We start from the raw sequence: 13,271 nt of genomic DNA, 5'->3' as shown, positions 1-13,271 counted from the left end.
TTTGGAGGAAGCCTTAGTAAGGGATGAGTTGTGCTCTATTTCAGTACTATGAACAAGAATAATCATTCTACCAGTAATTTACACAGTGAGTGCAACTCAACAAATCAGGTACTGGCAGTGTTATTGTATTTGCATAACAGAAAGTCATTAAATAATAGAAATATTTACAGTGTGCATTTAAAAAGGCACAAGAATGAGGTTGAACTGGCTGAGAATATGCAGTTGTGGATTCTTCTGATCTTGAAGCCTTTGGAGAAAAATGTAAGGGAAGGCTGAGTCCTCTTCCCTTCTCACTGTAATGACACCAACAATTGAAAATCTGAGAGCACTGGAAGAGGCTTCACTGAGCACAGGTGTCACCAGTCCCACTCCTTCCATGAGCCAAACTGAGTTATTTACATGAGTCATTGTTTGGTCAAAGAAAAACCTGAAAGGTACAGAGCAAAGAGAAAACACAAATACAGAAGAAGTGGCATTTTCATTTTGAGAAAGTCTCAAAAAACTGCCTTCTCAACTTTTTTTTTTTTAATCTATCTGTCCAACATTCAGTAAAATCTATTGTTCATAAAGCAACATTGAATTCAGATACTTCAAAAGCCTCATGATAATATTTAAGAGCAACAGCAGTTTCTTACAGCCAGTGCAGTAGCTGATTTAAAAAACTGAATGCAGACTACAATGATCTAATTAGGGGAATTTCTCCCCACAGTGAGGCTGTTCTGGTGTAAGCTGGTGGGAAAACCCAGCTGGCTTGAATACTGTAAGATCAAGACCTGAAAGCTTATGCAAGTGTGTGGTTAAAGAAAAAAAAGTTCATATCAGAACACTGGAAGTTTCTGTGCTTCTGATAACCAAACACTGAATACCCTGAATGCTGCACCAACCTCAAGTTCTTGGTTCAAAACCTCTCCAGGATTACTCACATTTGGTAACTACAAAACATTCAGAACTGCCAACACCGTTCTGTAGAACTCCAGTACTGCCAGTACTGCTCTTACTCCATCTCTGTGACACAAGAAAATAATTAACACGCATCACTTATCAGCTCATGTATCAGCTTCTGTACTATCAAAAGCAAAGCCAGACATCAAATGATTCAATGACAGATTTTAGATAAGCACCACAGTAGCTGATCTCAATTACCCATTTTCTCAAAGGCACCAATGCAATCTACAGTCCAGCATTTTTACCCATCATTTCCCTTCCATTTGTGCCTTCCAGTATATGAGATATGTTACATTTGTTCCCTAAAGAGAAGCATTCCAAGAAACACATTCAGATGGAAGCACACTTGATGCTGCAACTGACCCTAGAATATTGTTTCTATCTTAACCCTTCTGAGTTTTAAATAAAATGTAAGGAACTAAGTCATTAAAATAACCCACAAAAAGTTATTAAATTCTGACTAATCTATGAGCACTTGGGCTTGTCCTCTTTTGTTGCCCCTCAGAGAAGTCTCTACAGACTCTTCCAGGGAAATAATCCACTCCACACTTCAACATTGACATAACACAATAAAACTTTAGGTAATTGAGTTTAATGTGCTGTTCAACACAACATAGAATTTCACACAACTTACAGTAATTCTGTACAGTTCACAAGATCCTCATAGCAAAATCAAAATGGAGCAAAAATTGCCCCTGTATCATTATGCAAGAGCTTGATTTTCTTCTTGCTGCACCTGAAAAGCTTTTCACCCTGAAAAGCAACACAGTAATAACAGTTACAATATGACATTCAAACACTTAAACATGAAATAAATTTATATTGTTTCATTATGTCTAGGGAAGTGCATTCCCTTAACACAATCTCCTAACCTGGAAATAAGAGGAACTATCACAGTAAGTGCATTTGTGCTTTTCTATGTGCAGTACCCATAAAGAGACCAACATCTTATGTATTATGATATACAGAGGTTTCACTACAGTGAAACACAGACCAGCATTCAGTCTTACAATAAATGATTTGTCTGACACTAAGCACTCAATTGTCTGTAAGAAAAAGCTGTGTTGCAGTCCCTTTGAAGCCACATTAGTGAAACAACCACAGACTGTGGTTTGACAGGGGTGGGGGTGGTTGTTTTTCTTTTTTTCTTTCTTTAATTAAAAACAAACTATGAACACTAAAGATCAAAAGCAGTACATGCAGGATCTTTTAAGCCAATTAAAAATTGCAACTAGTCAAAACAAGGCACTGAAAATTGATTTGTTTGAAGAGAACAGGAAGCTGTCCGACCAAGCAAGTTATATTTATCAGGCTTTTTTTTTTCCTTTCCTTTTTAATTTAACTCACACTTTCCTGCTTGCTAAGAAACTCCTCAGCTGATCACCTTTGCCATGGTAAGTTGTAGCATTAACAGCTTGCTGGACCTTCCCTGGAGATTGTTTATTTGCTTTCCAAGGGAATTGCACTTTCCAGCTGGACAGCAATCACACGGCTTTTCACAGAACACTTTACTCAAGATGAAGAGAAGCTCTGCAACACAGAGTCTTGCAAAGTCCCACAGCTGAGGAAAGCTGTGAAGCCAAACATCATTACAAAAGGAGATGCCAGGGCCAAATTAGGAGAGACAGGGACAGGCTGAAGCCTCCCACAAAGTTGGGGCTTCCCAATTCAACATTTGTTACTGACTGACACCAACTCATCCCACTGCACACTTCAGCCATCCTCTCTGAGCTGCTCTGACACTCCTGAGTGTCCATTTTGGATTTGTATTCGGTTTCGTTTTTACTGAATTGAGAAAAAAAAAAGATACAACAATCAAATCCCAAGAAAGTTCATAGAATCACAGAATGGTTTGAATTGGAAGGGACCTTAAAGATCTTGTTCCAACCCTCTGGCATTGGCAGTTCTATCATGAGAATTTGTCTTTTTAACACAGTAAAGGAATTTTTAAATCCATATCATTCAACTACTATAACAGTAAAAAAATCTCAAATTCCCCAAAGCTTCCTCAAAAAATCCTCTTCAACTACTTCGGCTCATTATTTTTCAGTGTTAGGGCAAAGAACATATATTTTTAAAAAATATTGTTTATTATCTGCTTTGACAGCTTTGTAATTGTTACATGTACACCTGAAAAAGAATTTTAAATAAGCTTGGTTAAATTCCAAGTGTTAAAGTTAGAAGCTAATAACAGGAAAAGCACTGGAGAAGGGCTGGAAACCTTACTGGATGTGGTTGGTGACCATTCCATTTGGCTTTGCCCTGCTAATGCCCCTTTAAATTAGAATTTCAGTACATTCCTTCCTTCCTGTTATATCAGCCTGCCAACTCCTCACAATAGCCACAACTCCAAAAACCATCCCATTTCACCTGGCCAGAATCTACTTGACTCCCCCAGTGCTTCTCCATCAACTTAATTCCCTACAGCTGCTGAAAGCCAATGTCAGCAGGCTCCAAAACCAAGGCAGAAACCAAACACTGAGCCACCAAAAAGCTGAATTTAAGCGTTGTTCCTCCACTGTCTTTGATGTGTGCAGTCCCCTAATAGCTACTGCTTAGCCAACCTAAAATTAGACTCAAGAGTAAAAAGCCTGGAATACAACAGCTGCTTTATGGTTATTAATTCAAATACAAACAAAGCAACAACAGGAAAAGATGACAGCCAAGAGCCTGGGAAGCAGGAAATACCCTCCTGCATCACCTCCCTTCAATAGGAAGGGCACTACCACACCTCTGAAAACAAGGAATAAGTATGCATTAACATAAACACTGAAGAAAACTCACTATTTTCTATTTGCCCAGATTTTTAAAAACACAGAGTTAGCAATTGAGTTTGGTCTTTGAATGTGCAAGTTCAGCTACCAAGCAACTGATTTGACCCCTGTGTGGATATCTCACAGCCAGCAAGAACCTCAGTGACATCAGCACTCACCTCACTGCTCTCCTGGGAGCCAAAGACAAAGCCAACAGTGTCACCACTGATGTGGGGTTCAGACACTGAAACACAAACCATTTTCCCCATAGTGAGGTTACACAACTGCTCCTGGTAGGAAATATTCCCTGGAATAACACAGCATGCCCTAGGATGCCTGTCTCAATAAACTCCTCTTATTTTTTACTCTCCTCATTCTCAGGCAGCAGTTGCTCCTTAGCCTTGTACGATTACCACTGTGTACATGCCTGATCATCTGCCCAGCATTTTATGTATTTGGTGGGATTTAGAACCTCCACACTGATATCATGAGTGTTCCAAAGCCTCACTGCCTTAGGGCAACAAAGTTGTTTTCATACCAAACAATTTTTCACACATCTCAGAAGGCTGAACACAACTTACACAACTTATGTTCAATTAAACACAAACCCTCTGTCTCACCTGTATCAAATCAGTCTCAGGGATTCAGTTACTGCTGCACTCCAAAATAAAATTAAAGTGCCAGGGAAAAATGCTATTTTGAAGAATGTACCTGAATTTTTCAGCTTCATCAGCACTGGTATTTATTTGCTCCTGACCTAGCTTCCAAGGATTCTTCTCTGCCACAGAATTGCTTTCCAAACCCCAACTCGTTCACCTACTAAAATCAAAAGTAAGAACAAAAGATATTCAGCACCTTCAATTTAACTAAAATTACTTGTATATTTTCCTTTTTATATATAACTTTTATCTCATTATTTTTAAACGTCAGCTACAGTCCTTCAAGTGGTACCAAGAAAAATATTTTATCCACCCTTCCCAAGTAAGGAGAGGACAATACTAACATTCCATCTGCTGCTATTAAAGAAGTGCTGGCTGACAATGCTCTTTCTTCCTCCCCAGTGATCCTTCTTGCACCCTCAGAGGGGACAGAGCAGAGCTTTTGCCAACAGGTTGTAGCTGTCATATCTAGAAAGAAAAAATGCAATTGGTTTCAACATTCAGAATTATTTACTTGCTATTAGCAAACAGGAATATCGTGAAAATCTACTCACATACCCAGTAAAAACCCTGCGACTTCTGTGTCATTTCTGAGATCCAACTTCTCCTTGAGCGTCAGCTACCGGTCAATGTGATTTCCCACATAAATCCTTGTTTTCCCCCTTCTTCTATCAAGACTTCGCTTTCTCTTTTTCTTTTCCAGAAAAGACAACACTGGGGGCCTTCCACATCTCTTTGCTGGGAGGGACATGCTGAGCCTGAAAATAAAGGACAGGCTTTATTGAAAGGCAGCTCAGAACAACAGCTGGTACCTCAGCGTCCCGAGCCAGCACAGCGAGAACCGATGGCCGAACAGCTTCGGCTCCTCGCAAGTCACGCACCCGCTGCAGCCCCGCACCGGCGGCTCCCGACCCGTGCCCACCCGCTCGGGTCTATCCGGGAGAAATGGCACAGAACCGGGCCGCTTCCAGGCGGAACACGGCGAGGGACTGTGGGGACAGCCCCGCACGCCGCTCCGGACGGGAGTGAGCGGCCATTCCCGCCTCACACCGCCCCTGAGGGGAGGAGACATTCCCGCCTCACACCGCCCATTAGGGCAGAGGAGGGAGCATTCTCGCCTCACGCCGCTCCAGAGGAGAGAGGAGAAGCCATTCCCAACTCACACCGCCCCTGAGGAGAGAGGAGAAGCCATTCCCTCCTCACACCGCCCCTGAGGAGAGAGGAGGAGCCATTCCCGGCTCACACCGCTCCTAGTGGGAGGCGCCATTCTCGCCTCACACCGCTCCTAACGGGAGGGCCCATTCGCGCCTCACACCCCTCATAGGACAGATACACACACGGACATACACACAGACACAGACATTCCCGCCTCATGCATCCCTGAGGGGACACCAGCCCCTTTCGCTGCTCCGCAAGGCGGACAAGCGCACCTCACACCGCCCGAGAGAGGACAAGCCCTCACAGCGCCCCTGCGGGGTACACCCTTTCCCCGCCGCCATTCCCTCCTTCCCCCACGCCAATCTCCCGCTGCCCCCGGCTGGGTGGTCGGTCTGTCGGTCGGGGTTGGTCTGTCCGTCCCTCACCCGTCGCGGCAGTGACCGGGGTAAACAAAGGACATGTGACCGGCGGCGCGCGGTGATGGCGCCAGGGTGACGTGAGGGGCCCGCCCCAGTTTTAAGGAAAAAGTCCAAAAAAAAGGATTTTAAGTGTTAAAGCAGGACAATGACTTGAAACCTGTCCTGAGGGAGCAGCCTGTGGCGCTCAGGTAAAAACTGTTCTCAGCCCTTCACTGAAGCCCAGAGGAATAAGTAACCCAGTATGGGGTTTTTTAATATTTGATTAATAACAAACTTCAGTTATGTATGCACAATAAAAAAATCTACTGTTTTCCCAAGCAGCAATTCGCGGGATGGATATCCAAAATACTGTGTGGTTATCTTACCTTCTGAAAGGCCAGATTCAAAGACAAAACTAGAATTTTGCTCTGAAGAACAAATGGTGTTTGAAATACGACCTACCTGTGAAAATACTACATCAGTGACACGAAGAGAAAGAAAATGCAGTGAGAATTTGCAATCCCTGTTGTCACAGTGTGTTCCAGCAGTGACATATGAGAAACCTGCATTCCTTGGCACCTCCACACACTCCTGCTGACAGAGCCTGTGTTTTAAAATAATAACTAAAAACTCAGACTAAGTTAGCAAGCAATATTTGAAAAATTTTATCTAAACAAGAGAGGGACAATCATACCTGCCAATTTTAATGAAAGTGAAGCCAAGACTTGCACTCTGACTGCACCTTGAGCAGCCTAATCCACGTAATACCAAAGTAGAATTCCTCATGTTTATTGTTCACTGCTGAGGTTGGATGATTCATCACATTTAAATTCTTTCACATGAGCTTCCCAACTTCCTTCTTTTATCTGTTATCATAATATCCGAAGAGAATTAATAATTTTTGTATGAAAAAGAAACTGAATTATGCTGTGTGGTACCTAACATGCAATAAAACAGGCAGAAAACATGAAGTAAAAAGAAAAAAAGAACAGTCAATCAAACCAAGAAGCTGAAGCATTTTTACTACAGAAAAATGGCATCTCTAACAATATATTTGTTTCATGTTTCCTATTTTATTTTCTCCCCCTCGCCATCTGCCTCTGTTCTGCTTTTTTCTTTCAAAAAGCACCCACCTAATTTAGCTTCACTCACCCCATCACAGGATTCAGGCAGAATTAAAACAAAATCCCCAGTGCCAAAGCCAAAAAAGCACTACCTCTTCATAAAAGCCTTATTCCATAAAAGAGTTATTCCAAAAATACCTCCCCATTTTCTTACAGTAGCTGTAGATCTTTAAGGGAAGCAGTCCATCTAGATTCAGTGCTTTGTTGCACACCCTCTAGGCAAAGGAACTCGAGATTTTTGGCCCCTGGTAACTCTGGATGGTACCTGTGCTTTCAGTGCTGCTCTTTTTGCCCAAATTTTGCCCTGTTCTTTTGGTAGCCAGCACCAAATCCCACAAGAGTGAGATGCTGTAGTGTGGAGAAAGAAGGAGAATTACAGAACGGGAAGTTTTTGAGCAAGAGCCACTCCTTCCATCAGGGAAGCACCTGAGCAATGCCCAGGGGGTTTGCTGTTCTGTGGAGCAGAGTCCCACTGCTTTGCTTAGGAACACCCTGCATGAAAATAAAGCCAATCTGGGGAGACAATCCTCAGAAGGAAATAGTGAGAACTAGAGAATGCCCATCTGTGAGGTGTGTGCCATGCAGTGCTCAGGAGAGCCTGGCAGTGCCAGAGCCAGAGGAAGCAAAGCATAGTGAGGAGAAGATCAAATACAAAAGGTACTGTGAAAATCACCAATCACTTGTTTTGAAAATTTTAAAAGTTTAATAGTAATGAAATGCTTATAAAAATAGTAATATAATTAGAGTAATAATAACTTGGACAATTTGGATTAGGACAATATGAGACAATAGAAACAAACAGTTATGGATGGTCTGGGTACCTTTTTCTGGGCAAAATAAGCCTGAGAAAGGACACATGTTAACAAAGGATTAACCCTTAAAAGCAATAACCTGTTGTGTATTCATACATCTCATACATGATGCATAAATTCCATTCACACACAGGATTCTGTCTGGGCAGTGTCAGCTTCTTCCTCTGAATCCTAACGAGGTCTTAATGGCTGAGTGAGGTGGGAAGAAGTTAATTTCTCCTGATAATGGAGCAATAAATTCTCTTCCTCTGTGACTGCTATCTCACTGCGAGTCCTTTCTTAAGAAAAAGAAGTATCCTACATAGCATAGTTTCTATTTTAACATTTTGCTATAACCTAAAACTATATTTAACAGCATTACTTTCTAACACAACACATATAATATTCATTTTAATATTTCAAAAAGCCAATCATAAAATGTGCATCTTTCACAGTACTAATGTGTGGCAGCACCACAACCTGAGTCTGGAGGTGAGTCCCTGCAGGGCAAACACTCTCATTTGTGAGTCAATTCTCTGCAGCAACCATGGTGAATTTGTTACTGCAGGGAAAACTACTGTGCCCAGCTGGGGTACGGCCCTGAGTCTTTGGGTCTCTTGGGGAGAACATGTTCTGTGTGGTGCAGAGGAGCTGAGCCAGCTCAGACACCCTCCCAAGGCACCTCAGAGCCCATCCTTGTTGCCTTCAGGGACCAAGAAACCTTGCCAGTTTTCTTCCCCCCTTCAGTGGGACCTTGGCCCGGGACAGCAGGATGGAGTAAGGGACCCACTGTTATCCTGGCTGTGTCTTGGGGAGTCCTGGGGGCTGCTGGGGTGCCAGAGAGGACTCACAGAATCACAGAATCAGTTGGAAAAACCTCTGAGATCATCATGTCCAACCTGTGAGCAAACACCACCCTGTCAGCCAGACCACGGCGCTGAGTGCAATGCCCAGGTGTTTCTTGAACACCTCCAGGGATGGTGACTCCACCCTGAGCAGCCCATTCTGATTTTTAATTTCCCTTTTCAATAAGAAAATCTTCCTGATGTTCCACCAGATCTCCCCAGATGCCACTCTAGGTCATCTCCTCTCCCCTGACCCTCATGTGTTATGGAGAGTGTGGTCACCTCGAAGCTTCCTCTTCCAGGCTTGGAGGGCCGGATGAGAGGGAGAAAAAATATGGAACGCTTCACGAATTTGCGTGTCATCCTTGCGCAGGGGCCATGCTAATCTTCTCTGTATCGTTCCAATTTTAGTATATGTGCTGCCGAAGCGAGCACGAATCTGAGCGCTTACCCGCCGCTATTTATACCCCTAGGATTCGGGCTCCGCAAGGTTAGGGTGACCCTTTCGGGACAAAGCGGTAGTGTCGGTGGGAGCAGCAGCAGCCGTGCACAGCACCCCGACTGTTCCGAGGGTCTGGCGGGCAGCAGATGGCGGAAAAGGGGGAACAGACCCCCAAATTCCGCCTAACCGGGGTTATGCAAATAGCGCTGCTGTATGTAAATGTCCGCAAAGCACTCTGGGGCGGGGCGGTACCAGGCTCCTCACGGGGCCGTTCTGTGTCAATAACCCCCCGGCGGGGTTCACAGTCACGTTCGGCCGTGCGCAGCTGGGAATGTGACACTTTCTGCGGTGCCACATCGGTGGTTCGGACCTAAATTAGTTAATATTGCTGACCTGTGGCGAGAGCGGGTGGCTGAAGCCATTCTCGTTCCGCAGAATCACAGAATCGTTTGGGTCGGAAGGTCCGTGTGGAGATCAAAGCCCCCGGCCAAGGCAGGGTCACCCGGAGCAGGTGACACCGGACCGCGTCCAGGTGAGTTTGAATGTCTGCAGAGAGGGAAACTCCACCGCTCCTTGGGCAGCCGTTCCGCTGCTCCGCCACCCTCAGCGTCAGGAGCTTCTTCCTCCTGCTGAGGCGAAACTTCTCGAGTTTAAGTTATGACCATTACTCCTGCTGTATTTGGAGTGTATCTCGGGAGCGGGCAGCTGCAGCGGGACCGCGGGGGCGGGCAGGGAGCGTGTCCGCGTGTGGAGGAGGCCCGTGTGGCGGTTCAGTTTCTAAGGAGGGGCAGGAGGAGCATATTGTACGAGCAGCAGAGTGGCGCAGCGGAAGCGTGCTGGGCCCATAACCCAGAGGTCGATGGATCGAAACCATCCTCTGCTAGCATAGTGTTTTTCGTTTTTCTCACGGCACAGCGCCCGTCCTCTCCTCTCTCCTGGTTAGTTTTGGGTGTGGGGGACAGGACTGTGGCTGGTACGAGTTGTTTTTGCTGAAATCTCGGCCTCATGCGTTATAGATGATGCGAATAAAGGACAGACAGAGCGCTGGGGTGTGCACAGCTTATTTTAGTTTCATTTGAATGTCTCACGGAATCAGGATGGTTTGGGTTGGAAGGGACCCTTAAATGCCATTTAGTCCCACCCTGCCACGATCAGGGACTCACCAAGTTTCTCAGAGCCCCGTCCAAGCTGGCTTTGAATGTCTCCAAGGATGGGACATGTGCCACCTCTCTGGGCACCGTGTGCCACTGCCTCAGCACCCTAGTGGATCTCTCTTCTTTATCTTTCATAAGAAAGCTCGCTTATAAACTAAAAGGTCACAGGGCCCCCAGGAGCCTACTCTGCTCCAGGCTGAGCAGCCCCAGCTTTGTCAGCCTTTCCTCACAGAAGAATTGCTCCTCTGAGCATCTTCATGCCTTTGTCTGGGAGAGATCCTTGTCTTTAATCAGTCATCAAAAGCTCTTTGCACACATTTGTAGTTTTTTCCCTGTCTTGCCAGATTAAATGAAACGTGGTGGCAATGCCGGACATAGCAAGCAGACTGTCAGCACAAAACGCAGGAAAGCAAAATAAAAACAAAAATGGGAAAACATATAAGTCAATGTACATAGTACTGAAAGTATGTATTTGGCCTCTGGATGACATGATCTGAGGAAAAATGCTCCATGAATGTAGTTAACGGCACAGTGCTGCTCAGTGGGGTTGTTATCAGAATGTGATAAATAACCAGTGGAATTCTTACATGGAATGAGTACATGCGGAATACATGGAAGAAAACCAAGGCAGGAATCTCATTCACAGACCCATGGAAATTATGGAATCGGCTTTCCCTGGATTTGGCTCAGTAGGCGCGGCTCAAGGGGTCACATTGTGTGGTTCCATGGTGTAATGGTTAGCACTCTGGACTCTGAATCCAGCGATCCGAGTTCAAATCTCGGTGGAACCTGAAAGTTTTTGCCACTGACACAATTATTTCCTGCTCAGAACCATGCAAAGTGACTTTAAATGGACTGCTAGAACGGCGTAAACATTCCATGCCATAAACATCACATGCCTCGTGAAATAAATGTCTAAAGCAGAATAGTAACTAATGACGGAGTTTTCCTATTTTTCCCCCCCCCATATCTATTTATTGCAGCCAGGTTAGTACTTTCTGACTTATCTGAAATTATCTGAAGAATCCCAGACATGTCACAGCATATTGTTTCCTTTTCTTTCTGTGCTTTGAATCGCCTGTGTGGAAATAGAGTTCTAAATTCTGCATCAGCACAGCTGGTGGCAGCTGCTGAGCTCTGCAGGGATCTCTGAGCTCTCAGGGAGCTCTTTTGGGGTGTCTCTGACAGCAGATGTTCCCCAGAGTTCCTGTTTGCTTTCTGCCCTCGTTTCACCAGGGGTGATGGAGTGACAGGACACGGGGGAATGGCTTCACTCTGCCAGAGGGAGGATTAGAAGGGAAATTGGGAAGGAATTGTTCCCTGAGAGGGTGGCACGGCCCTGGCAAGGGTGCCCAGAGAAACTCGATGCTCTGGCAGCATTCAAGGCCAGGTTGGACAGGGCTTGGAGCAAGCTGGGGTGGTGGAAGGTGTCCCTACCCATGGCAGGGCTGGGTCTGGATGATCCTTAAGGTCCCTTCCAACCCAAACCATTCCACGATTCTATAAAGACAACAAATCCCACACAAACTGGGAGCAACCAGAAAATTTGGGTCGTGTTGGATTCCCGTGGGCCATCCCGGGTTCACGGGTAGAAGGAACAGAACAAACAGCGATTTCCAAGTGGGATTTATTCATTATGGATTAATTGTGGGGGCTGGCAGAGGCCAGAGGCACCACCCGGTTCTATGGTGTAATGGTCAGCACTCTGGACTTTGAATCCAGCGATCCGAGTTCAAATCTCGGTAGAACCTGCCCCAGGTCCCTCTTTTTGTGCTTCAGAGCCCAGCAGGGACAGAGCGGACACGGTGAAGCTCCAGCCCAGCCCAGGGGTGTCCTCGCCCTCAGCTGTCGCACTCTTGCCACTTTTCTTCAATGCAACGAAAGTGGCAAAAGACATCATATAATTCTTGCTACTTTTTAATTTGGTGTTTGGTTGTATTTTACTGCTGTTTTACATTAAGTACTTTTGGGGGTACATTAATTTTTAAAATTAATTAATTACATTTACACTGTGGAAAATTTCATCAGGCAGATGTGCAGAATTTGGATGTTATTTTTAAGTTACTTTCCAACTACTCTCTTGGAAAATAAGGGCAGAAATGCAGTGTTTTGGGATAAATTGCACAATTTAAATGGATATTCCCTCTGCTTCGCTGACACAAACCCTCAGTAGTTATCTTTCATTTCCAGAGCAGTTAAGGACATCTTACACCTTGGTCCCCTCCTCCAAACCTGTCCTACAAGTCACTTGTTTACACAGCAACAGGAGCAAGCCTGCTCTGTTCACCAGCTCCTCCTCCTCTGGCCAGGTAACCCTTGAAAAAAACACAGAACACCTTCAAATCGAGTTATTGTTTAGTAGAAATCCAGGTCCCAACTGCTGAAGAGAACACATGGAAATGTTTGCTCGATTCATTAGATTTTCACACAACCTAGTGATGAAAAAAATCCCTTGTCTGTGTCAGGGCTCATTTTCATCCTTTCCTCACCTGTTGGATCAGGTCACACACAAAGATCTTTTCCTGTGCAGCAAGAGTTTTGAGTTTCTCTGTCCAGTGACTCAGCACAGCCAGCCACTCTCACAGGCTGCCCTCACACCCCTCAGAGCAAGAGCTTTAAAGCCACAGGGCTTGTCTGCCCTGCAAGCAATCACTATATTAACTATTTTAGAGAGCTAATTACCATTCATCTGGACCTTCCTCCTTCCATTTAGCAGAGTTTGAGGTGCAGCTGTAATCCAAAGTCCCATAAAGTGCTGATACAAAATTGGTGCCACAGATGGGCCCCAAACAAACCCCCTGGGTGTAACCAGGTGTACTTAAAGAGTTAAAATTTTACATGGAATAACACAGAACCAGTGCAGAACTGTGTACTGAGATTTATTCACAATTCATGGTCATGCTGCACTGGAAAACAAAGCACCAAAATTTGGGTAAGTGAACATCATCCAGGTATAACCCAGCTGAGACTGCTGCATTTGGGTGTCTGCATTCCCCTGGGGC

At 44.9% G+C, this 13,271-nt stretch overlaps 1 long non-coding RNA gene and 4 other non-coding genes across 5 annotated transcripts; 3 read left to right on the top strand and 2 right to left on the bottom strand.

Moving 5' to 3' along the window:
• Window positions 1-1,579: 1,579 nt before the first annotated feature.
• Window positions 1,580-5,109, bottom strand: LOC131566137 (uncharacterized). The gene is made up of 4 exons (XR_009275525.1): window positions 4,916-5,109; window positions 4,702-4,825; window positions 4,410-4,517; window positions 1,580-1,698 (listed from the first exon to the last, which is right to left on the bottom strand). It is a non-coding gene; the product is annotated as an uncharacterized LOC131566137 (long non-coding RNA).
• Window positions 5,110-9,001: 3,892 nt separating this feature from the next.
• Window positions 9,002-9,108, bottom strand: LOC131566311 (U6 spliceosomal RNA). The gene has a single exon (XR_009275536.1). It is a non-coding gene; the product is annotated as a U6 spliceosomal RNA (small nuclear RNA).
• Window positions 9,109-9,926: 818 nt separating this feature from the next.
• Window positions 9,927-9,998, top strand: TRNAM-CAU (transfer RNA methionine (anticodon CAU)). Its single transcript has one exon. It is a non-coding gene; the product is annotated as a tRNA-Met (tRNA).
• A 990-nt stretch (window positions 9,999-10,988) lies between these two features.
• On the top strand, window positions 10,989-11,060 carry TRNAQ-CUG (transfer RNA glutamine (anticodon CUG)). Its single transcript has one exon. It is a non-coding gene; the product is annotated as a tRNA-Gln (tRNA).
• An 888-nt stretch (window positions 11,061-11,948) lies between these two features.
• Window positions 11,949-12,020, top strand: TRNAQ-UUG (transfer RNA glutamine (anticodon UUG)). The gene has a single exon. It is a non-coding gene; the product is annotated as a tRNA-Gln (tRNA).
• The last annotated feature ends 1,251 nt before the right edge of the window (window positions 12,021-13,271 follow it).

Source organism: Ammospiza caudacuta, chromosome 19 (genome assembly GCF_027887145.1).
Source record: "Ammospiza caudacuta isolate bAmmCau1 chromosome 19, bAmmCau1.pri, whole genome shotgun sequence".
NCBI classification, from domain to species: domain Eukaryota; kingdom Metazoa; phylum Chordata; class Aves; order Passeriformes; family Passerellidae; genus Ammospiza; species Ammospiza caudacuta.
This window is presented reverse-complemented; position numbering and strand designations above follow the sequence as displayed.